General features: G+C 47.2%; 1 long non-coding RNA gene across 5 annotated transcripts in view; it reads left to right on the forward strand.

Moving 5' to 3' along the window:
- The window catches only part of LOC112640828 (uncharacterized), a 58,070-nt gene extending 35,717 nt beyond the window's left edge, over positions 1 to 22,353 (forward strand). For all 5 annotated transcript variants that reach the window (XR_007411475.1, XR_007411476.1, XR_007411473.1 and 2 more), the window contains 3 exons: positions 19,371 to 19,566; positions 21,454 to 21,628; positions 22,270 to 22,353. This is a non-coding gene — a long non-coding RNA (uncharacterized LOC112640828). The remainder of the gene's footprint in view (positions 1 to 19,370; positions 19,567 to 21,453; positions 21,629 to 22,269) is intronic.
- Positions 22,354 to 22,881: the final 528 nt, after the last annotated feature.

The following is a 22,881-nucleotide window of genomic DNA, read 5'->3' on the forward strand; positions in this document are numbered from 1 at the left end:
TCAGGTCATGATCCAGGGTGGTGAGATTAAGCCCTTTGTCAGGCTCTGTGCTCAGTGTGGAGTCCACTCAAGATTCTCTCTCCCTCTCTCATCCCCTCCTCCCTCTAAAATAAATAAATAAATCTTAAAAAAGAAAGAAAGATTATTTGTGTGTTCTCCAATAAGATGAAAGAGGAATCCAAGAAAAAGAAAGTCATGGGATCCAAGAAATATTAGAAATAACTTAAGGGTGTAATTAAAATAAAAAAAAAATCCACATGAGAGCAACTAGAACATACCTAGAAGACAATCAGATAAAACTAGGCCATTCAAAATTGGTATGTTTAAGAAACTGGATATTCTTAATGATATGGTAGTGAGGATATATGTTTCTTCTGTTAATTAGTTTATAAAAGAAAAGCAAGTAGAAACCTCAGAAAAAAACAAAAATCAGAAGTAAAATCCTGATCCAAATGAGAAGCAACCTAAATTAAGGTATAGTTGTGAGAAACTGATTAGGGTCAGAAAAGAAGACTTACTTGATTTTGACTTTTGAACATTCTCTTTTGAGTAGCTTAGGATTATTTCCTTCCTTGGTTCTTCAGTAAATAATTTTTATTTACAGTGATAAAAACTGCTTATTGATTTTCAAAATTTAGAATAAATTTTTAGAAAAAGTATGAAAGGCTTAACTTTGGTTTCAGAATAGAATATGACTATTAGGCAGCCTGGGTGGCTCAGAGGTTTAACACCACCTTCAACCCAAGGCGTGATCCTGGATTGAGTCCCACGTCCGGCTCCCTAAATGGAGTCTGCTTCTCCCTCTGCCTATGTCTCTACCTCTCTATCTCTCTGTTTCTCATGAATAAATAAATAAAATATTTAAAAATAAAATAAAATAAAATGACTATTGCAAACCTAATAAGTATATAAAAGGAATGGGGCAGTAATGACAGAAGACAAGAGGTGAAGGAAGTGGAGGGGGGGAAGGGGTGAGGAGGAGAGAGTAGAGGGACAATTTCCTCAATTATATAGTGAGGATAAGTTAGCACAAATCCTCATGTGCAGCAGTCAAAAAACACTAGAAAGTGGATAAATCAAGAAACCGAGATATAAGCATATTATTTAGTATTTTATGGCAACCATCAGAAGCACTAAAATCCGGTTGGCTGAAGTTGGTTACCATAGAAAGTGGAACAGAGTAAGGAGGGGGAGAAGGAGATGTTTCATAATGCTATACACTATATGAAAGTAATTTAAAGTAAGACCTACAAGTAGGTGTGACTTTAAAAATATAGATGGAGGGGTGCCTGGATGGCTTCCGACACTTGGTTTTGGCCCAGGTCTGATCTCAGGGTCATGGGATCGAGCACTGCTTCGGGCTCCATACTTTGCACAGAGTCTGCTTGTGTTTCTCTCTCCCTCTCCCTCCCCCCACCCCGTGCTCTCTCTCTCTGTCAGATAGATAAAATAAATCTTAAAAAACATATATGTGGGGAAAATAATACTATTACAAAGTTGGCATTGGTGAAATAAACTGATCCTCTTATACTCTATTTGTGAGAATGAAAATTGAATTGATCCAAACTTTTCAAAGAGCAATTTTGTAATATCAAAAAGAACCAAGTTCTCCCTCTAATAATAATATTGTATAAGTTTCCAATCCACAAAAATGATGTAGGACAGTAGCTGGCAAACCAACCAAGGGGGGGGAGGGTAGAAGAACACACAAAGTTCCTTCATTGCACATGAACGTGAACATGCACACACACAAGCTCACATCCTGCCATGTGTCTTACACAGTGACTCACTGAGAGGGAACATCAGCCGCCCAGGTCCTTTGAATTCTCCTGTCTCCAGCTTTGATTCTTTCTGGTGATCCTTACATGGAAGGCTGTCTCTGCTGGTTTCTCCATCTTTATATGACTCATTTTGGTTTACTTTTGTGGAAGCAACTAGCTGAAGAGCTGGGACTTTTCCCTCCTGACAGACTCTAGGGTTAACCACAGTGCTCTGAAGCCCATGGGCGCTGGCCAGCCACTTGGAGGAGTGCCTCAGAGTCTGTTTGTCCTTTCCTTGTGGTTACTCAGAAGAGGCCCTGTCTGTGTTCCAAATGTGGTCAGCCTACTAGAGAGGCTCCCCCGTGGCCTGACATGGTCACTCTCCCTGTGTCATCGCTGATGTTATGGGAAAGAGAACACCATTACCTTCATACAGCCTTGGCAATGGCTGTCTAACTCGACTTGAGTAGTGAAGCCAGGTTCTTCCCACCATTGAATGATGAGACTCCTGGGAAATGCTTATGGTCAAACTACCATTTTGTAAAACAGTAGTTAATATAATTATTTACAAAAACCCTTAATCTCTATTTTTGATGAGAAAATTGATGCTCAGCCATGGTAATTTTGTTTGTCCATGGTCATTCTGCTAGAAAGTTAGTCCAGTGCAGATTAAAATCCAGGTCTTCTGATCACTAATCTTGTGGGTGTTTTTTATACTTGTGGGTGTTTTTCATAATTATTGGCATTGGACAAGATCTTACTGTGCTTCAGAGTTTTGTCAAAATCTCTGTTCTTTATGGTAATATTAAGCATCTCACTTTATCTGGCTTTGGACTGGATCTCAAATTTGCTACTTTACTGTGTGCCTTTGGTCAAGTTCACACAACACCTCGGAGTTTCATTTTCCTCATTTGTTAGACAGGTATACTAATATTTATCTCCAATAAAACCTCACCAAGGTTTAAATGATATATAGTAGGCACTAAGTTGGGACTCAGAGTGCTGGTGGTTGTCAATGTGGAGAGAATTATTTTAAAACATTTTGGACACATTAAACAGCCTTTCCAAATTTCCTCTTCAGATGGGCTCCTAATTAACTACTCTCCTGTCTTCTAACATGTCAACTCACAATATCTTCATAATATTATCTTAAAGAGTAGCTAGTCATACTACTTTATTAAGGTAGCAATTTTGAGTTAGCAAACTCTCTTTCCAAAAGCAAGTAGAAGTGTTACATATAAGACACTGAGCATCCAACATGACCATAAGGCAATCAGATGACAGCAAGTCCCATTCTAAATGTGGTTTCTCAAGGAGATAGGGAAGCAGTGTGCATGATAGGGGGCATTTTCCATTGATGGGACAGTATCCTTTCTAGCAAGGAGAGAGGCATTTGTGGAGGGCCAGAATCACAGGTGTGCACAGAAGTGGGTAGCATCTGTACTTGGTAAATCCATGCTTTCCAAGTTCAGAGGCAAACAAGTGGAGACTATTAATAACAGATTTTGCATGTTGGAGAAAATAAATGTCAAACAAGAGCATGAACTTCCGGGCTCTTCAAAAGAAGGTAAGTAAGCAGGGAAGGGGCAGAAAGTAGGCATCTCATCTGCAGTGAGAGGACTGTCATTAGCTCCAGTTATCAAAGGGTTAGCAAAGTTAAGTCATGGCCTGTGAATTGGAGTAAGTCCATGGAGACACCAAATGCAGAGGAAAGGAGAGAAAGAGCAAAAGTACCTGTGTAAGTAGGAACATGGGTGTAGTTCACTTAAGAGAGACTTGTGCCTTGTCGTAATATGAAAGGACCATGCCAAAATGTGTATATGTGACAGACCTAGGGTCTCTAAGTACAATGAGGCTCACAGAGGGGTCACAATTATGTGTCTACTTGGGGAACTCTGAGAAGTCAGGCCTTCAGAGGCCGAAGGGTGAGAAGCCTGCCTGCTCCATAGAAGAAATGAGGATAGAATTGTAGGCTTGATCTTTGAAGTCTTGGAGTAAAGGATAGATACAAAGGGAGTACCAACCCTGAGAATGGAAGGGTAAAGCAGAAAGAGGGAATTCCTCTGGCAAGAGCTGGGAAATTTTCTCTGACTAATCAGATGTGTTGAAGGACTTGCATATCTTCAAACCCGAGTCAGCAAAAAATGCTTTGAGTAGGACTCAGAGCTTAAGTAACCTGAGCTTATGCATTTAAAATACTGAGAAACTTAATAATAGAAGATGAAAGAGAAAAAAAGCCCAAGTCAAAACTTCAGAGCAGTAGTGCTCACAGAGAAGGGAAGGAGAGCAATTTTGCCCCCAACCTCATTCCATTTGATATTTGACAATGTCTAGAGACATTTTGGATTCTTACAACTGGGAGGAAGTGATATTGGTATCTAATGGGTAGAGACTGGAAGAGATGCTGCTAAATATCCTACAATATGCAGGACAGCCCCCCCACCCCACCCAACAAAGAAGGATCTGGCTCAAAATGTCAATAGTACAGAGGTTTAGAAACCCTGGTTTAGAGCTATCATCCTTTAAACCAAATATATCAACCATTAAACTATATGATTGAGTGAAAAAACACCACAGGGGAGAACAGAGGCTTAGGCTAGAAACAGATTAAGTCATGTGATTAGTAAAATCCTTGCGAATGAGAAATCTTAGTCTTTCCCCTCAAATCCCTTACCCTAAACATTCCAAATACAAAGTAACATTAATTTAATAGACCATATATATTTTTAAAAAACAATACAAATTTTTGTAATGGTTTTGTGACAGCTTTGAGACACGTATTTTTCTTTACAGTTTGTAAATCACATGAATTGCCTTATTTGATTTGGTATGCTCTGAGAGGTTAAATTTTAATATTTTTTGGATATCTGCTATGTGCCAGGCACTATGCTAGGCATTGTGGTTGTCAGATAAAAGCTTAGCTTTAAGAAGTTTAAAATCTCCTAGGATACAGAGATGTGATACACAGAATAACAGAAATATAAACACAGCCATAGGAGAATGGGGGAGGAAAACCAAGTCATTTGCCTGAGGTTTACAAAACCAGTAAGTGGCAGATCTGGAACTTGCCATAAGGTCTTTTGAGTCTGAAGTAAATTTTCTGTCTTGGCGTAACAACGAACTCCCTTATCTTTTCCAGAGGTGTGAAAACAAAACTGAAGAAAATCATTCAAAAACACATCCATAAATTACGGAGTGGGCGAAGCGTGGAAAGAGTGTTGAAAGGGTGGTAGGATATTAAAAGGGAAGATAAGACCCTAGCAAAACAGAAACACAAAGAGGTTGCTGGCTTCAAACCCACCACTGGGCTGTTCTTGAGGTTTGCAGCTATATTAAGGCCGCCGTTCTCCCCAGAATAATATGACTTTGAGTTGGAGGAACAGGAAACAGAAATCTCTTGTGGTTGGGCTAAGTCCCTTCAAATGTCGCCAAACTTCCCTTCCTCTGGTGGAAGCCCTATGTGAGGAATTCTCCATTTAAGGAGAGTGGCTGAGGTGAGTGGGAGGAGAAGCCTAACAACCGCAGGTAAATATAGGGGAAGACACATTAAGTGGCCTCCTCCTGGAGGAATCAGATTCCTCTGGTCAGTTCTTTCTCGGTCCTCTTCCTCCCCCAAACCGGGATGGAACTATGAAGGCACAATTCACTCCCACTTACTCATTCTGACAAACAAGAAGCTGACTCCAATGAAGTATCATTTTACAGCTGTTTGCCTCTGCTTCTACTTCCCAGGAGGCGTGCTTTTTGCCATCCCCACTTGCTTAAGTGGCTGGAGACTGGGGCAGCTTCAGGGGGTGCTGGCTCCCTGTGCTGGAGGGACCCGGCAGGCCTGCGACGGACGCCCAGGGACTCAGTAGCTCCCTTTGCCCTTTTAGGCAGAGAGGGGTGTGATGGGACCGCTGCCAGTGACACAGAGTACTCATTTTTTTCACTCAGGCCAGGGCTGTGTCTCTAGGGGACAGAGCAAGAGGTAAACACAAAACCTGATTTGCCTGTGCTGTGTGGAACCACAAAATCCTGTTGTCTCAGGCCACTCCCTCCCTCCCCTTCCACTACCATGTCCTCGAGGCCGGGCTACCACCGAGTTTGTTCTGCATGGTGCTCCGCGATGCATGCAGCTGACTGGACCAGAGCAACCCCTGACCCTGACCCGTCTGGACCAATCACATCCTCTCCTGGGAACTTGGGAATGGTGTCTCAAGACAGTGAACACATGCCAACTAGAGGTTTCTCACCTTTGCTCTGTGTTGAAATTGCCCAGGGAATTTTGAACACACACACACACACACACACACACACGATCTATCTATACTGGAGCCTGCTCTGTAGAGCCTCCTAGTACAGCTAAAGGAGCCACAGTACACAAAGCAGACAGAGGACAACGAGGTGGGCCTTCAGAGAGAGGTTGGAATGAAAGACCAAGGCTCTAGAAAGAGTAGTCCGTGATCTTGACTCCTGAGAGATTTCTAGTTCTGATTTCAAACATCCTCAGGCCACATTGTAGTTCCACTCTTCCATCTTTCCTTCCAAATGTTTCTTCTGTAGCTACTCTGAGTAGCTTCTATTATGCACAACAAAATGAACCTTCACCAGATCCTCTGCTTGGCATGTCTATCACTGGTCCCTGAATACTGCTGATTTTAACCTAGAAATTGCTCTTAAATCTCATTCTTGTGGCCTTTCCAATGGAATTCTTACCCTTACCTTCCAGAGTTGACTCCCTGGTCTTTTCTCTCTCGTCCAGCCTCCACATAAAAGAGATCTGATTCACTCACCTTCAAATTTAGAGTCCTTGTGAGTTCCTCATTGCCTGTTTAAAATAACAAGATAGTTCTGTATAAATTGACCTGTAAAAATATCTCTGTTACTAACTGGAAAAAAAAATTGCAGATAATTACTTCTAGAATACTTTATTATTTTTTTAATGTGATTTAAATATTTATTTAAAAATCCCTGTTTAAATTTTGGAAAAAGAAGGAACAATTTCTAGTCTTGGCAGAGGTTTCCTCAGTGAGGTTATTTTGGATGGGCAGAGAGGAAATTCCCCTCATATCTTACTTTTGTAACTTTTAATTAATGATGGGGAGTATGCTAAATTTAAACTTTTTTCTATATTCTTCCAAAATATTTAAATGGCCAAGGTCCTTTGCATTCTGGCCCTCATGTATTTCCCAGTATCCTCTCTTACTACTGTGCCACATGCCTTCTGAGCTTTTCATTCTTCCCCAAGGTAGCATCCCCTTTCATGCCACCACGGCGCCACATTCTGTGCCTTCTGCTCAAAATGCCTGTGCTCCATTCTTCATCTGAAACATTTCTGCTTTTCTTTTTTGACCTGGCACAAATATTGCCTCTGGGAAGCCTTCCTAGACTGAGATATCCTGACCCATGTCAGACATAGTTACTCTGTTCCAGTGGCCCCGCGGTCTCCCATTTCTGTGTCTGCTGTAACACCACCCAGCTGTGTTACAGCTGATGAGGTCACATATGTGTCTCTCCAACATAAAGTGAGCTCTTTGGAGGTGAAGGCTGAGGTTTATGCATCTCTGCCTCTACCATATCTAGTAGAGAGCTAGACTAATAATGCCTGCACAGAAAATCTTGGTTGGTCAGTTGAATGAATGAATGAATGAATGAATGAGTGAACAAGTGAAAGAATGGGTAAATAGGCTCTTGCACACCAGGTAGAGCCATGATGTAGTCTCAGTCTTCCCTGCCTCTACCAGATAAAGTTGTTCAACTAGAACTCATCTCAGCCCAGTTCCTGATCTGCACTTGAGCAGAGGTGTTGCTTTACAGAGGCTTGCAGGGGTAGTTACCAGCTGGGATGGTAACATTTGATGAGGGCACCTTACACGTCATAAGGATCAATTAGAAATGTGCTTCTAATGTTGGTATCTAATAACGAAATCATGAAGCTATGCCTATTCTGGAAAATGTCTAGGCTATAGGTCCGATACTTCTGTTTGCTACCCCCCCCCAAAGCTGTACTCTAAAGAGAGCTCTTTAATTGCTGTACCCCTGAGCACTCCCCACTCCTCACTTCCAAAGAAGTAAGATTCCTTACTGCTGGGAGGAAAGCCAAGGTAAGCTGTGCAATAAAACCGTAAGGAAGGAGGAGAATGGGGCTGGAGGAGAAAGAGCAGTCATGGGGACAGGGAGCAGAGGAGTTCTCTTCAGCGATATGAGCACAGCCCATCAGAGCAGCTATGAGCAAATGAGACAGAAAAGAATATTCATTATGTTTCAGAGTCCCTCTCTATGTCTCCTGTCCGTGATGACTTGTGGAAGGGACAAGCAGAGATGAAATTCCTTTTAAATTACATTTTGGCTATTGTCCTGTGCTTAAATGTGGCACCGTCCCAAGGCCAACACACAGGAGTCAAGGCTTTGTGAAAGTGGCACCTATAAATGGGGGAGAAGGACCTGCAGAAAGATGAAGGCATGCCTCTCAGCTTTGCCAGCCCCCGGGCTGCCTCTATCGCAGAGAAGGGAACCAGAACAGGCAGAGGCAGCAGAGGTCCCAGAGCTGGTCAGTCTGGCTGCCGGGAGGGAGAAAGCCTGGACAGTGAAGCGCTGATCTTGGGGGTTGTGGGGTGGAGGGCAACTCAGACAAGGCACTGTCCTCACCATTTCACTAGGGCGTTTAGGCCAGGGGTGTCTAGGAGCCCATGGTGACAAGTTGGAGGGAGGAAAGGGAAACTGTTTGGAAGCAGGTAACAGCTTGACTTGGTACCCTAAGGCAGCCGGAAACTAACCAGGCTTCCGCTCAGACCAGGGATGCCCCAGGAACTGCCAAGACACCGGGTCACAGAGACCACTGCTGGTAGGTGGTGGCTCTGGGGCAGCCGAAGTTTCTAATATCTCAACAATAGTTTACTCCAAGAGCAGTCTCTGGGACATGCTCCGAATTGCCCCCAAATGGCTGCAGATTTTAAGATCAGGAGGGAGAAGATCCATGGGGCAAGGTCAACAAGAGAGAGACAGCAGCACACATAGCATAATTAACTCTGGGAAGAGGAACTCTTGATCATGCCAGCTCCTATAGTCCAGGCTCATTACTGAAAAGCTGAACTTTGGGCAGGGGATAGCCAAGGCAAAGCAAAGTGGTTTCATGAAGGAGGCAACACCTTGGATGGGAAGTAGTGGGTGCACTGCTCTAGAAGCCATAATCCTGGGGTTGAGGCCTGCAACACTGCTGACATAAATGTCATTGGGCTTTCCATTTTCCCGTGTGAAAAATCAGATCTCCACTATCACCTACCTGAAAGTGTTTAGCATGCACTGTGCATTTATTCACTGAGTCATTCTTTTTTTTTTTTTTTTCACTGAGTCATTCTTAATGGGCACTTGCTTTGTACCAGGTGCCAGGCTAGACACCAGGGACATGGGTGGTCCCTGCCCTCCCGGGGACTTACACTCTACTCGACCAATCAAAATATTGCTTAGATCTAGATCCCTTGCTGCCTGCCTTTCCTCTTCCCCACCTCTTTTTTGTGGAATGGGCTCTAGCCAGTACTTCTAGAAATTGTTAGTGCGGGACAGAAGACTCAGAACAGCATACTTTAGAATAGATAGGAAAGTGAAACTGATCTCCTGGTCCTAACCATCCTTACCAGAGTAAGAGACAAATAGGTTTCAGAATAAAGCCAGGAAATTATTACAGCCTCCTTCCAGGTTTTCCCAAGGAAAACATAAATTTTTTCCAGGAATACACCAACAGGAAAAATGATCAATCCAGCATTTTAACAGTTCTAGAATCAGTAGGATATTTGTTAGGTTATTTTTAGAGGCTGATTAGAAGGCTAAAGAAGAGGACCATAGGAAAAAAATTAAAAGAACCTTGGTGATGATATAGGTAAAAATACTACAGAAGTGGCTTAATGAAGATTACATATATACCAGTTCTTCTCCTGCTCCACACACTGAATTTTCTTTTCTGTTTCATTTGCTCATAGCTGCTCTGATGAGGCTGTGCTCATATCCCTGAAGAGAATGCCTCTACTCTCTGTTCCCATGATTGCTATTTCTCCTCCAGTACCATCCAGCTAAGTTAAGATACAAAGTATTTCTGTTGTTGTGGGAATCTTTTAAGTCGGTTGTTGGAAAGAACTTCCCACATCTAAGAATGAATGGATGCCAACAAAGTGGAAGGGTTATGGGATGAAATCAGCTTTCTTATGTTTGAGAGAACAGACTCGTAGATAAAATAATCAAACTCAGCCCATATAAATGCTTGTTATCTGATGTTATCCTTCAAGGCCCGAATCAAGGAAATTCTGCCCGATATGGATGATTATCATCTCTGGTGTGTTAGCAAGCCTGGACACCTGTAGGTTGATGTGGTTCAGAGCCACTCGAAGACTCTGTTCTCAAGTCTCCTTTTGGGCCTCCAGCCCATCTGACACCTTCTCCATCAGATTCATTGTCCAAGAGGCTGCCAAAGGCTCCTGGCCCTTGGGCTTGCAGTTGGGCTTGGTTAAGAGGAAGCAGTGGTGGGAAGTCCTCCAGAAGAACTGAAGGAAAGTGAGGTGGGTTATCCATCCAACCTCCTCCACAATGGTTTGAAGGCTGCTAGATCCATTTAGAGAAGGCTACATGCAGCTCCCACTGTGTGACCTTTCCTGCAGCCACAGTTCTCACTGGGAGATGCCCTCTTCGTCACACCGTCAGTCCTGGAGGCGGCAATAGGCATAAGCCTGCTCAGACCTTTGTAAACTGTCCTTCAATAAAGTCTCCTTAGTCAGCCCTCTGAGTGTGTGTGCCACCTGTCTCCAGCTGGAATTCTGACTCATACACCCTGTGAATGGGGATTGAAGAACTTCTGAAATCTCCTTCAGCATTCACTCTAACAAAAAGGTTTTCAGCAACTACTTTATACAGATGATAAATAAATCCTGAAGGGTGAAATAATATCCAAAGCTTTATGGGTTTTTGGTATATGCTACTCCCTGGACTAAACAAGTTATGTGATTTCATCATCTCACTAATCTGGTGGTTGAGTATGTTTTCCAACCTGTTTTCAGGAAGGTAAACCAATGTTCATTAGGGTTAGGCATGTTGCCTGAGCCCATACCACCAGTGAGTAGAGGAGGTGCGATTCGAACCCAGAAAGGTCTCATTTCTAAGCTTATATTTTAATTTTTTTCTCTTTATGGCTTCTTCTGTACACTAGCTATTACGATAGGATGTTCAGGGAACCAGAAACCAAAGGAGGAGGGAGGAATTCTATCATACACCAAGAACTGCGTGCAGAAAAGTAGGCTCTATTTTCCTGAACTGGAAGTCTAGAAGGGGTGCACACAGACACAGACCAGGAACGAGGAGAAGTTACGGCTGAACCAGGGTTGAGCAAGGACCACTGTAAGGGGAGTGTTGGGTGCAGTGATGTGCCGCTGCCTGTTTAACCAACGGTTCTCCAGCCCTCCCCAGAACCTTGATTCCATGGTGTGGGTGCTCCCACCGTGGAGAACGTCAGGCCCCAATGGGGCGACCCCGAATGATGAGTGGGAAAGATGTGCAGGGCAGATCTGTGGAGCCCGCGCAAGCACTGCTGAGCTTCCACGCAAGGGCAGGAGTCAGGTGTGCCATGCCCCGGGCACTCCAAGGAATCGAGCTCTGCCGGCATGGGGATCAAGTTGTGGGGGGGTGGAAGGCAGGCAGCGATGAGACTGCAGGGCAGGTAGGAAAAGCCAGGAAGAAAGGGGCTTCAGCTGTCCAGCTAGAGCCGCATCGCCCAACGTGGTGCCCGCTCATTGCCACTGACATGAGCCCTTGACATGCGGCTGGTCCGCGGTGAGATGTGCGTATATACTACATACTGGATTTCAAAGACTTCATGAAAAAAGAATAGAAAATACCTCATTAATATTTTGTATGCTGATTACATGTTAAAATAGTATTTTAAATGCATTGCATGATTCACATATTTATCATGAATGCCATCTGTTCCTTTTTACTTTTAAGGCCGTGGCTACTAGAAAATTCCAAGCTACATAACTGGCCTGCATTATATTTCCTTTAGACAGCTTTGGCCCAGTGGATTGGGACTTTATTCAACAGGCAACACAGAGTGTTTGGAGAGTTTTAAATGGATGTGGTCTGCTTCCCATAAAGATCCATCTGGTACGGTGTGGAGTTGGCTGAGACCGCATGGGAGGATGGAAACTTGACAGAGTCCAGGCCAGAGGGATGTGGTTCTGCGTGAAGGCAGAGGAGGCTGGGACGAAGAAGGAGAGAGTAGACCGGACAGGACAAGTGGCCGACTGGGTGTGGGAGGTGAACGTGAGAGAGGAATCAGGGTGATGTGCAGGTATCTGGCTTGGGCAACTATCTAGATGGGAGTAGGATAAACACAGATAAAAGTACGGGAGGGATGAAAATTTCCTGGGGGAGGAAAATGAGTTCAGTTTCAGGCATGATGTGTCTGAGGTGCCAGGGGACTTGCGGCTGGGTAGAGGGGTCTGGAATCCTGTTGGCACCATCTTAAAACCATATCCCGAATCTACCAGCTCCTACCAGCTCCACTGCTACCAGCCCAATCCAAGCCACTGTAACTCTTATCTGGATTTTTGCCACAGCCTTCTAGCTGGTCTCCTTGCTGACGAGTTTGTCTTGCTTTTTCTCAAGTCTCCACCAATAGCGAGAGTAATCTTCTTAATCCTATTAAAAGCCACATCAGAACATGGCATGCCTCTGTTCACAACCTCCAGTGAGTTCCATGGCACTCGGTGGTCATATCACTCTGTACCATGTCGTAAGGCCCAGTGTGAACTGGCCCTGCTAGTCTCCGAGCTCCCAGTCCTCTTTCCCTCAGTGACTCTGCTGTAACCACATTGACCTCCTCAGTGTTGCCAGAACTCACCCAGAACCCTCCTGCCTCAGGGCCTTTGCACGTGTTACTGCTCTTTTGCATTTCTGAGGACTTGTCTCCCTCACTACTTTTGGGTCTTTATTCACCTATCCCCTTCTCTGTAAAGATTTCCTGCTCACCCCATCTAAAATGATACCCCTACTCTTTCCTTCCCTTCTTTATTTTTCATTAGCTCTTACCCCTGTTAATCTCATACGATAAATGTTTATCACAGCTATTGCCTGTCTCCCTCATTAGAATGTAAACTCTAGAAGTCAGAGGTTTTGTCTATTTTATTTTCTGCTGTATCCCCTGTACCTAGAATAGTTCCTGGCACATAGTAGATACTGGATTAATATTTTTTGAGTGAACCAATAAATTGCAATAAACCAATGCGGTGAACACATAAGTTCTAGAAATAGATCTGCTTTGGAATCCCAGCTCTAAACTTGTCACTGTGTTTAACTTGTGTCTAAACTTGGGCTGGTTATTTAATATCCCTGAGCCTAACTTTTCTCATCTATGCAATGAGAGATTAATAAAATCTCCCACGAAAGATTGTTGTGAGGATGCATCCAGTCCAGAAATACTTATGGAACCCCTCTCATGTGCCAGGAGCTATATTTAATGGGAATTCAATGAGATAATGACATTGTGTCCGCCGTGTCATAGATGCTCTGGAGATGTTAGTGTTTAGTGAGTATTAGAAAGATGGGGAGTGTTAGACGGTCAGCAGGGAGGCCTGCGGGATGCTGATGTGGGAGTGAGTGTCCTGGGAGAGGCTGAGCTGGCTGGGGAGTGAGGGGGTGGGGAGGAGACAGGACTCTGCTGACTGCTGAGTTTACAGGGATGGAACCATGAGGGGGAGCTGGGAGGCAAGCTGGACTTTAAGGGCTGTTTCGGGGAGGGAAGGGGAATTCTGGAGTCATCATCAGCATGCCAGTGCCAGAACCCTGAAGCGCGGTAGAGACAGACTCTCCCCAAAGCCACGAGTCATTCCTCCCAGGAGGTATGACACCGTGGGGGCCCCCCACAAGGAGTGAGGAGCAATGAAAAGAACACAGTAACGTGGTAGGATTCCACCCACTGCAGACTCGTGCTTTACCACTTGAAAATCCCATGAAAAAGGTAGAACCGCATTCTGGGCAGAAGTGGACGATGGCTTTTTGTCACCAGTCAGAGGGCTCTGAGGAGGCAGAGATCTGAGTTTGCTGTCCCTGTCTGGGCCTCAGATGGTGTGGAGGTGAGGTTCAAGGCACTGGGAGGTCACAGGTCAGACAAGATGAGAGCATGGAGGACTGGAGGCCCTGCCCTTTCCTCCCAGACTGGCATGGCCCTGGGCCTCCTGGTACATTTTTCTGGAAGAATTCCGAGGGACCTCTCAGATCCCCTGTGGAAGTTTAGAAGAAGCCCTTGCCCCTACTTTCAGGGCCTGGACCCAGGGATTAGGGAGCCCAGGATGGCAGTTACTTAGACAACATGAGCCCTTTCAGGCACTCTGGCTCCTTTAGGGCTCAGGAGGTAATTTCCCCTCCGAAGGCTTCATGGTGCGGAGTCTCCACAGCACGCAGCAAGGGACCCCACAGCACTATGGAACGGAGGAGGCTGAGAAGTCAACCCCTAATAATGTAGGCGCAGTCACAAGGCTTGGTGCCCTCACGCTCTACTCTTCCATAATAGGCATTGCATGAGGGACCCCTGTAGTTCAACCAACTGCCAAACAATCTCCCGTGTGACCACCACCCAGGTCGTGAGTGGACCACTGCCGGAACCCTAGGACCCCTCGCCGCCCCCATCCCTTTCCGATTTCTATCCCTTGTCTAGTACCTAGTAACTACCCCTAAAGGCCTCCTGGAACGATCATTTTCCACGTTCTGTGTGTGTGTTTTGTTTTGTTTCGCCAAGGCAGCGCGCTGCCGTGGTATGAACGTGGGTGCTGGAGGCAGGAGCTGCTCTCTCACATCTTGGCTCCGCTCCTTGCCTGCTGGGGATCCTTGGGCGGCCCACTTTGCCTCTCCGCACTGCTTTCTGCAGCTGTGACATGAGGATAATGATCGAATGCAAGCTGCTAAAGTTGTTTGGAAGGTAAAATAGGAGTTCATACATGTGAAGTGCTTCGGATGTGACTCGTCAGCTAGGCCGCTGCCCACAGCGTGCCACCCAGATACAAGCCCCGAGCAGATCCGGCCAGGGGCGAGCCCTCGAACTCTGGGTTAATGGAATCATACCGTAAAGCACCCAACAAACGAACAAACAGGTGCATGGTGCCTATATGATAAAAACACCAACGACGATGGAAGAGAATAAGGATGCGCCTGTTGCTGAGGTTCTGGAAACAGGAGAAGCTCACCATGACAGGCAGGAGGATGAGGACGAGAATGCATGGAGGTGGCATAAACATAATGAAGAACTCAACAGAGAAGCTGAGGGGACACAGCCCAGGCCAGGTGTGGGTGTGGGAAGGGCTCCGGGCACCGAGACCCCTCACCTCCCACCAACCTGCAGCAAGCAAGGTCACGGCAGGACAGCGTTTGTCAACAGGGAAGAGCTTTGCTCTTGTGAACTTTGCTGCCCTTCCTTCGCAACGTGGTGGAGCCCACTTCTCCATCCTGCCTCTGGTTGCATAACTGCACGTCTCCATTCCTGGCCGCCAGCTGTGTGCAGGTCACTGTGTGGTCGAGGCACATTTCAGTGTCAGTGTAGCCCGGACAAGGTTCAGAGCTGGGTGGGTCCTTCTCTCAGAGGGGAACTGTCTTGTGCTCACGGAGCCCAAAGACCCCATTCCCGACTGCATTCTGGGTAGAGTTAAATTGGAAATGTCAAGCTATTTCACAAAACTGTGCTACATGCTTAGAAGTGCCAAATACTTCATTGAGTTTCTATGGTTTTCTTTTGAAGTTAAATTTCTCCTCTTGATAAATGTTCCTTGAGCACTCATTCCACTCCAGGCCTTGTGCCATGAACTTTCCATCCATCCGCCTACTTGTTCTTCTAATCAGCCCTGAGCCGTGGCCTCCTAGCCATCTGTCTTATAGAAAAGGAAACAGAGACATGGTAGCTTGCTCAAGTTCACATGGGGTCTGGCAAAGGCCATGCCCTTGGCCAGTCACTGTTCTGTGTCTCCTCACTTCCTTGTGCAATGATCCTAGTTCTGCCATCAGTGGGCTGGGTGATTGGACATGCTACTGGGGGGGTGGGGAGTGGGAGGAGGCCTGTTTGTAAGGAGGAGGCGTGCGGGTCCCAGGGTGCTGCATTCCTGGATTCACTTCACTTCACCAAGGGCCTCCCAGGATGCAACCCAGGCCCGGGCACTCGGGGGCTCCAAGAGAAGTAACATCATGGCCTCTGGCCTCCTCGGGTAGCCTCTAATATAACTGGGGACACAACTGATGATAACGACAGTGAACAGTTAATTTCCCCGAGTGTGATTTGGACCAGAGTAGAAGGGCTCTGGGAAGACAACTGAAATAGTGGGAAAATGGATCATCCTGGATGAGAGTAAATCCCCCATAACGTTTGCCGAAAATAACTTCTCTGTTAGGCGAGGGCCAAACACACTTGCCTGGTGGACCAGTCATCGGACAAGCCTAACCTGCCCGACCCCCAGCCAGAAACCTTGGGCAGCTGGCAGACATGCCTCATTTCAAAGAAAGCGTGAATACTTAAAGGGTGTGTTTTCTTTTCCTCCACATAATATGCTTCCTTGGGGCTGTGCAAAGGATGAAGAAACAGAGCGAGGGGAAGTAGAGGGCTAGTTGGGATTGTGCAAAAGTCACAGAGTGAACCCAGGGGCAGGGACACCACACACATGGAGGCTGGTTGCTCTGACCATAAGGAACTGGAGTGCGCAGAAACACAATTTGCCTGGGTTGGGGCCATGGCATGGGAAGCAGAAGTACTGGATTCCCTACGCTCCCAAGTTTAGACTGGCATAGCAAACTGAGTGGCCATACTGGAAAGTGTTGAGTTTGGTTCACTAAGTGAGCTGAAGAGTGAGTCTTAAATTGGTTTTGACTCACCACCGTGACAACTCAGAGCCTGTAGAGAGTGGCATCTGTCCCAGGATTCTTAGTCTCCCACACTCCCTCTCCCCCTCCTGATTTTCCCTAGGGTTCTGTGCCAGCCAGCTCTGTTGCTCATTCTAACATTACAAGAGACAGTGCCATCCATTTCCAAGATATTAGTGTTCAGAACAGGCTGATGCCCTCAACTCTCAAAGTCCCGCTAGGGCTGGGAATGCAGCTCCATCCCATTTATCCGAGGACTCAAACAGCTGGCAATTTTGACTTGGTCCCAGAATGAGAGAGGGCTCTTGTCCAGGTTGTGGCACATGTAGCCTTGCCACCTGGGCTCCATAAACTGGAAAAAATCCCCTGGGCAGGAGGTATCTGTGACAAATAGGAGTACCATGAGTATCTGACAAGTTGTATTTGGACAGTTGCAGTGTGGATCTCTGAGTTCTGGAGCAGGGGCATGCTGTCTGCAGCAAAAAAGTCTGAACTTTCTGAAAGGCAAGTGTTGGTAGGCTTCTGAACATGGGGAGAGACTGAACATCTTGCCAGAAGTCACCAAATAGCTTTGCATCTAGAGCTGTGTATCATAGGCCGACATGAGGTTGGGGTGGTCCAGCCTTATCTATCTTACAGTGATCATGGCACATCCAGGACTGGGCCTGAGCAGGTCCAGAGGGTATGAGGGAGCAGGTCCAGAGGGTATGAGGGAGCCAACTGATTAATTTGACCAGACTCATATATCACCTTTTCCCACTGCATCGGTGCCTCTTGGCAGACGAGAAACAGAAAATCCAGGCCAGTTCATGAAGGGCTTCACTAGATACCCTGGCGTGAGCCGAGACTAGAATGCATTAGTGTCACAGCTCCAATCAGGGAACTCTGCAAAGAGAAGGTGGTAAGTGGTTTGGCTGCCTGGTCAGGGCCCTGGAAGGAACAAGGCCAGAAGATCAGGGGTGAGGTGACACAGGAGAAGAGTACCTTGTCATCCAGTTTGTGAAGAGAGACAAATGGCTTTAGGTACGACTATACTGTGAGTCCTGAGCTATGGTAAGTGGTTTGGCTGCCCGGTCAGGCCCTGGAAGGAGCAAGACCAGAAGATCAGGGTTGAGGTCATACAGAAGAGTATACAGAGGGGGCCTGAAGTGTAGAAATTGTTATACCTGAGTGCCCAGCAGAGAATCTACTATAGAATCAGACTCAACAACCAGGGAAACAGGATGATTTGACACTTAGATATCGAGCGGCCTGCTCTCAATCACCCCAGTGCTGACATCATGGGTCTGTGAATAGAGTTGCCATGGTGGCAGAAATGGGGACAATGCATATACCCAACAAGGCAGAGTGATTGCCTCTGATCGTCATGAGGAGGTAGGACTGCTGCTGCATCGTGGGGATGGGGAGGAACAGGTTTGGAACTCAGGGGGTCCTGTGGGGTATGTCTCGGTGCCCAGCTCTCGTTGTAGATGGGCAAGATAGCAACCACACCTGATAAGGGCTTGGTAACCGGGGGTCCAGACCCTCCAGGGTTAAAAGTCTATGTCACCTCAGCAAGCAGGGCATCCAGACCAGCACAAGTGCAGGCAGAGAGTGAGGGGAATCCGGGAGTGGGAGACGAGATGGGGGAGATGGTGAAATTCAATCCAGCCTCGGGCTCAGCTGCATTGGTGGGGGCACCTGCCTTCTGATGTGTTTCTTCGAATAGTCCCATACCTGCAACTCCCTTTGGAAGGCTGTGGGCCGATGATTAGATGGTTTTGCCTACAAGCCCGGAGCCCAGAAGGGCCTTGCTGTTTCCATTTCCTCGGGGTACCCATTAGCCGGGGACTCAGACTTAGTGAGTGGAACACTCAGCACCACCTCAATAGAGACAAGCTCACAAGTCACGCCCTTGGGACACTTCTGAAATCTCGCAGCCTTGGCTCTCTCCAGCTCCCTGCTTGCTTCCCCCACTCTCGCACCAGTTTCTTCCAAGGGCTGACCTTTCTAATCACTTGCACTAGCACCTTTTTCTCAGGATCTGCTTCTAGGTAATCTTTCACCCCTTAGATAATGGGTAATGACAGGTCATGTTCATTGAACATTAACCACGCACTGGGCATGATGGTAAGAGCTTTTAGCGCCCTGGGCCACTTAATCCTCCTAGCAGGTGAAGGGTGCACAATTATAAACTCTCAGCAGCAAAGCTTAGCACTTAGGGGCACGGGCCCTGGTGGTGGTCAAATCTGGGGTTGAATTTTGGTTGTGCCAATGACCAGCTGCGTGACCGTGGGCAAGTCACTTTCCTCACCTATAAAAGGGGGAGAAGGGTAGAGTCTGCTTTCTAGGTTGGTTATGAAAATTCGATGAGTTGATGCAAGGAAAGCATTGGAAAGTGCTACGTAGGTATTTGTTAAATGAACAACTATTTCACACAGGGGGCAGTCAAGACTTACAAAGACTAATTAACTTGCTCAGGTTCACCCAGTGAAAGCAGCACAGTCAGGATTCACACCCAGATCTGTATGATTTCAAAACCTTCTGTCTTAAGTACAACTCCACGCCACCTCTGGGCAGGCCCACAACCTCTTCCTCTGCCTGCATATAATTCAGAAGGCCCACTGTCTCCCCAGGGCTCCCCGACCATCCCTGGCTTGTCTTTGTTGGGAGGCAACAGGAGGAAGCGGGGGGTACCTGCAGCCCCCGCCCCCCCAGGTTGAGGCTGGCTCTCCCTCACTACGGATATCGGGATATCGCTTTGCCTTGCAGGGGCTGCCCTGTGTTCATTCTCAAGGGGATCTCTCCACAGAACTACATGTTCTTCATGTCCTCTCCCCCCACACTCTTGCCAAAAAACAACAACAACAAAAACCCAGCAGCGAGTCTTTCTTTTGTTCCTGAAGCAATAGCTTATGAGTACTTCTTGTAATCAAAAAATCCTTTCTCTGTTTCTCCAGTTGCAAAGGTAAATGAGATAATAATCTAAAACATATGGAAACATGGAAGGAGGGAGGGAAAACTCTCACTTGCCACCCATGAGGCTTTCTGGGGCCACTTCACCCACCCAGCCTTGACTCACAGGGGACGTCACTGGTCTCCTTGCGGGCCCAGGGATGACACACCTGGCAGGCCTGGCGAATGTCCTTATAAGGCAGCTGCTGTACTGGGCGCTGGCTGCTTCCCTGGCCCGCGTTTCAGTAGGCTATGAGGCAACAGCCGGGGACAGGGGTGGGCAGGGAAGAGCTTGTTCCTAATTCTCTGAAGCCCCACTCAGGCTCCCCTAACTTCCTTTTCTCTGTTGGTTTGAGTGTGAGAAATCAAACTCCAGGAGAACCTTGGGGGTGAGGCCACTTACTTCCATGCAACACACTCAGGAACACGCATTGGCCAGCTGCTGGGCGCCGGCATTGAATCCCACGGGGTCTCTACTTACAGAAAGGGAGGAGGTCCGGTTGCAGCGCTGAGCTTCAGGCTGCCCAGGATCTGACATTATTGCTTCTTTTTTATTTCCCTGAGGCACTCAAGGTCCATCCAGGTGCCAAGACTTGGGAAGGGGAGGGTAGAATGGAGAAGGTACATTGAACATATATGTCCTATGCACCAGGCACAGCGCTTCCCACACATTTCCTCATCTAATCCTTGAGGTGACCCATGAAGTAGGTGTTTGGGGTTATAGTGGAAAGTTTCCCTAAAATGTCTCCTCTGGTTTTTCTTGCTTTTCTCTAGATCCCAGAGTCAGCCAGGAGGAGACTCTGTGGATTGTTTACATTTTCATCTCAGAGGGTGATTTCTATTTCAACCTTAGTGCTTACAGCTCAGATCAGTCACCATGGTTTCCCTCCAGCTTAGAAACCCAAATAAACCACCACAGCCAATGGCAGATGCTTGATCCCACTGCCTCCCCAGCTGGTCACAGTCTCCAGGAATCCTGGAGCCCAAAGTCCTTGCTGATCTCTGGCTCTACCACCCACCTTGCCCCACCATGAGAGGAGATGCCCCCACACCCCCAACCCCTCCACCTTCTACAGCTTAGTCCCTGGGCTCGAAGTTCACATCCCACAACGGCTCCATCAGTCCGACTGCTCGGGATCCAGCTCCTTTCCTGGATAAAAGACCCAAGTTCAAGTCAATGCCAGGGGATTTCCTAGAGCTTCACCTTGTTTGGAGAAGAGATGTCGCAGACACAACCGTCTTTATGACCCAGACTAGATGAATTCCTCCAGTGGTGTGTCCTCATTCACAACTCATGGGACATGTTTCTTTCTTGGACGGCCCAGAGAAAATTCCGCTGGGAGAACTGGAAGCAATTCTAGATGGCTTCTGAGATGTCAGTAGCCCTTCCCTCTGCAAGTTCCCCCGTCCTTGTGTCACCCAATCTTCTTGTCCCCCCCACCTTGGCCACGTTGGTCTTGCTGCTCCTTAACCACATGTGTCTAGGTTGCCAGAAAAAAATACAGGATTCTCAGTTAAATTTAAATTTCAGGTACACAATGAATTATTTTTTAAGTCTAACTATGTCTCAAATTACTTGTTTATCTGAAATTTAAATTTAATAGGTGCTCAATTTTTCTTTTACTTCTTTATATTATCATTTTTGCTAAACCTGGTGAAAATGTCCAGCTCACTCCTGTCACTGGGACATTCTGCTGTGGGACAGGGGCAGGACTCCCTCCTCACTGGACTCTGGTCTCTGCCCAGGCGCCTTTTCTTCAGGGAGAACTTCCTTGATCCTACAACTCAAAGAGCAGCCCCCATCCCTCCTCCATCCCACCTCCCCTAGCCCTGTTTTCCTCACAGCCTTATCCCTTCTGACTTTACCTTGGACATTTGTTTGTGTTTGTTTCTTGGCTAGCATGAGCATGTCATGAAGTCAGGGGTTCTCGTACGTTTTATTCACTGCCACTTCCCCGGCATCTAGTACAGAGCTCAGCACCAGTCGCCCGAAACCACTTGTTGCACAACATGGACTGTTCGCATGATTTAAAGGGAAGAATTTTGAGTTTCCAGGTCATCCCAAGAGAGAGAAGGTAAGAGAAGGAGGCCCTGAGATAAGGGGGAGAAAGAGAATGGGAGCAGAGAAAGGGGATGGAGCACCAGGGGATGAATTAAGAGGCAGGTGGGTTCGGACACGTGTAAGAGTCCACGCAGGCTGCACAATTGCATTCGCATGGGGCAGGGAGAGGGGAGCAGTACGGTTCAGGGTTTCAGAACTTGGGCTGTTAACACGGAGACTCAAAATTTGAGTCGGCTCCACCAACTGTGGTAAGATTCGAAGCATTGAATGAAACTCTCGGCCTCGGTTTCCCTATCGGTTGGATGGTAATAGCAGTGTCACCTACGCATAGCAAGCCAAGTGTGCCATGGGCACTGGGGCCAGGGTCTCTCTGCTGCCAGCCTCACCTCGGGAGGACTCTAATCCAGCCCTGGTGCCGGGATGTCACCGGGGGCTTGGAGGTTTCTAGGAAATGGTTGATGCGGCTAGTGTTAAATCTGGGGTGCCAAGGGCCTGTGTCACTGAGCACACGGGACAGGGTGTGGCTGAGACTGCAGAAGCCAGTCTGGCCTTGACTCGTGCTGTCTCTGTGACCCTGTGCATCCTTTAGCCTTCCAGCCTCACATTCTTCCTGTGGAAAATGGGATGATATTTCCTGATCTGTCTTCCTTGCAGGTTTGGATGACCAGAAAATGAAAGACGAGTGACGAAGAGCTTTGGCGACCCTAAATGACAAGATAAAGCCCAGAATTGCCATGATGTCATCGGCATTGTCTGCTGGGGCGGGTTGGGGTGGGGGGCGTCCAGACCGGCTGACTGTGGATCACTGGCTCCAGGAAGGGGGTGCCCGTGGACATCTTGGTGTCACCCACACCCTGCAGCTCATAGACACACGCCCTCTTCCTGGCGCCAGGACGAACCCCACTCAGAGATGTATCCCCAGGGGGATAAAATGACACAAGGGCCTCATGGCAGGGAGTTGCACGACCGCGTCCCCAGGCCGGGCCAGCCGGTGTCTGTCTGCCAGATGTGCAAAGGCAGGAAATTAGCCCAAACTCTGACTAAACATCTCTACTCTTGGCCGTATTAGTAATTGGCTACGGTTTTCTAGGATTGGACACATACGTGAGAAGTCCCATAGTCCCCGACACCAATGACACAGACAGTAGGCTCCAGCCCCACTCCTATCACAGGCTCAGCGTTTCTGGGTGCTTCTAGGGTGGCAGCACTGGCCAGGGCCCAAAGGATGCAGCCTGACGCGGACGGGCAGGGCCAGGATGCACCGGC

This window comes from Canis lupus, chromosome 6, assembly GCF_003254725.2.
Source record: "Canis lupus dingo isolate Sandy chromosome 6, ASM325472v2, whole genome shotgun sequence".
In the NCBI taxonomy this organism is placed as follows: Eukaryota; Metazoa; Chordata; class Mammalia; order Carnivora; family Canidae; genus Canis; species Canis lupus.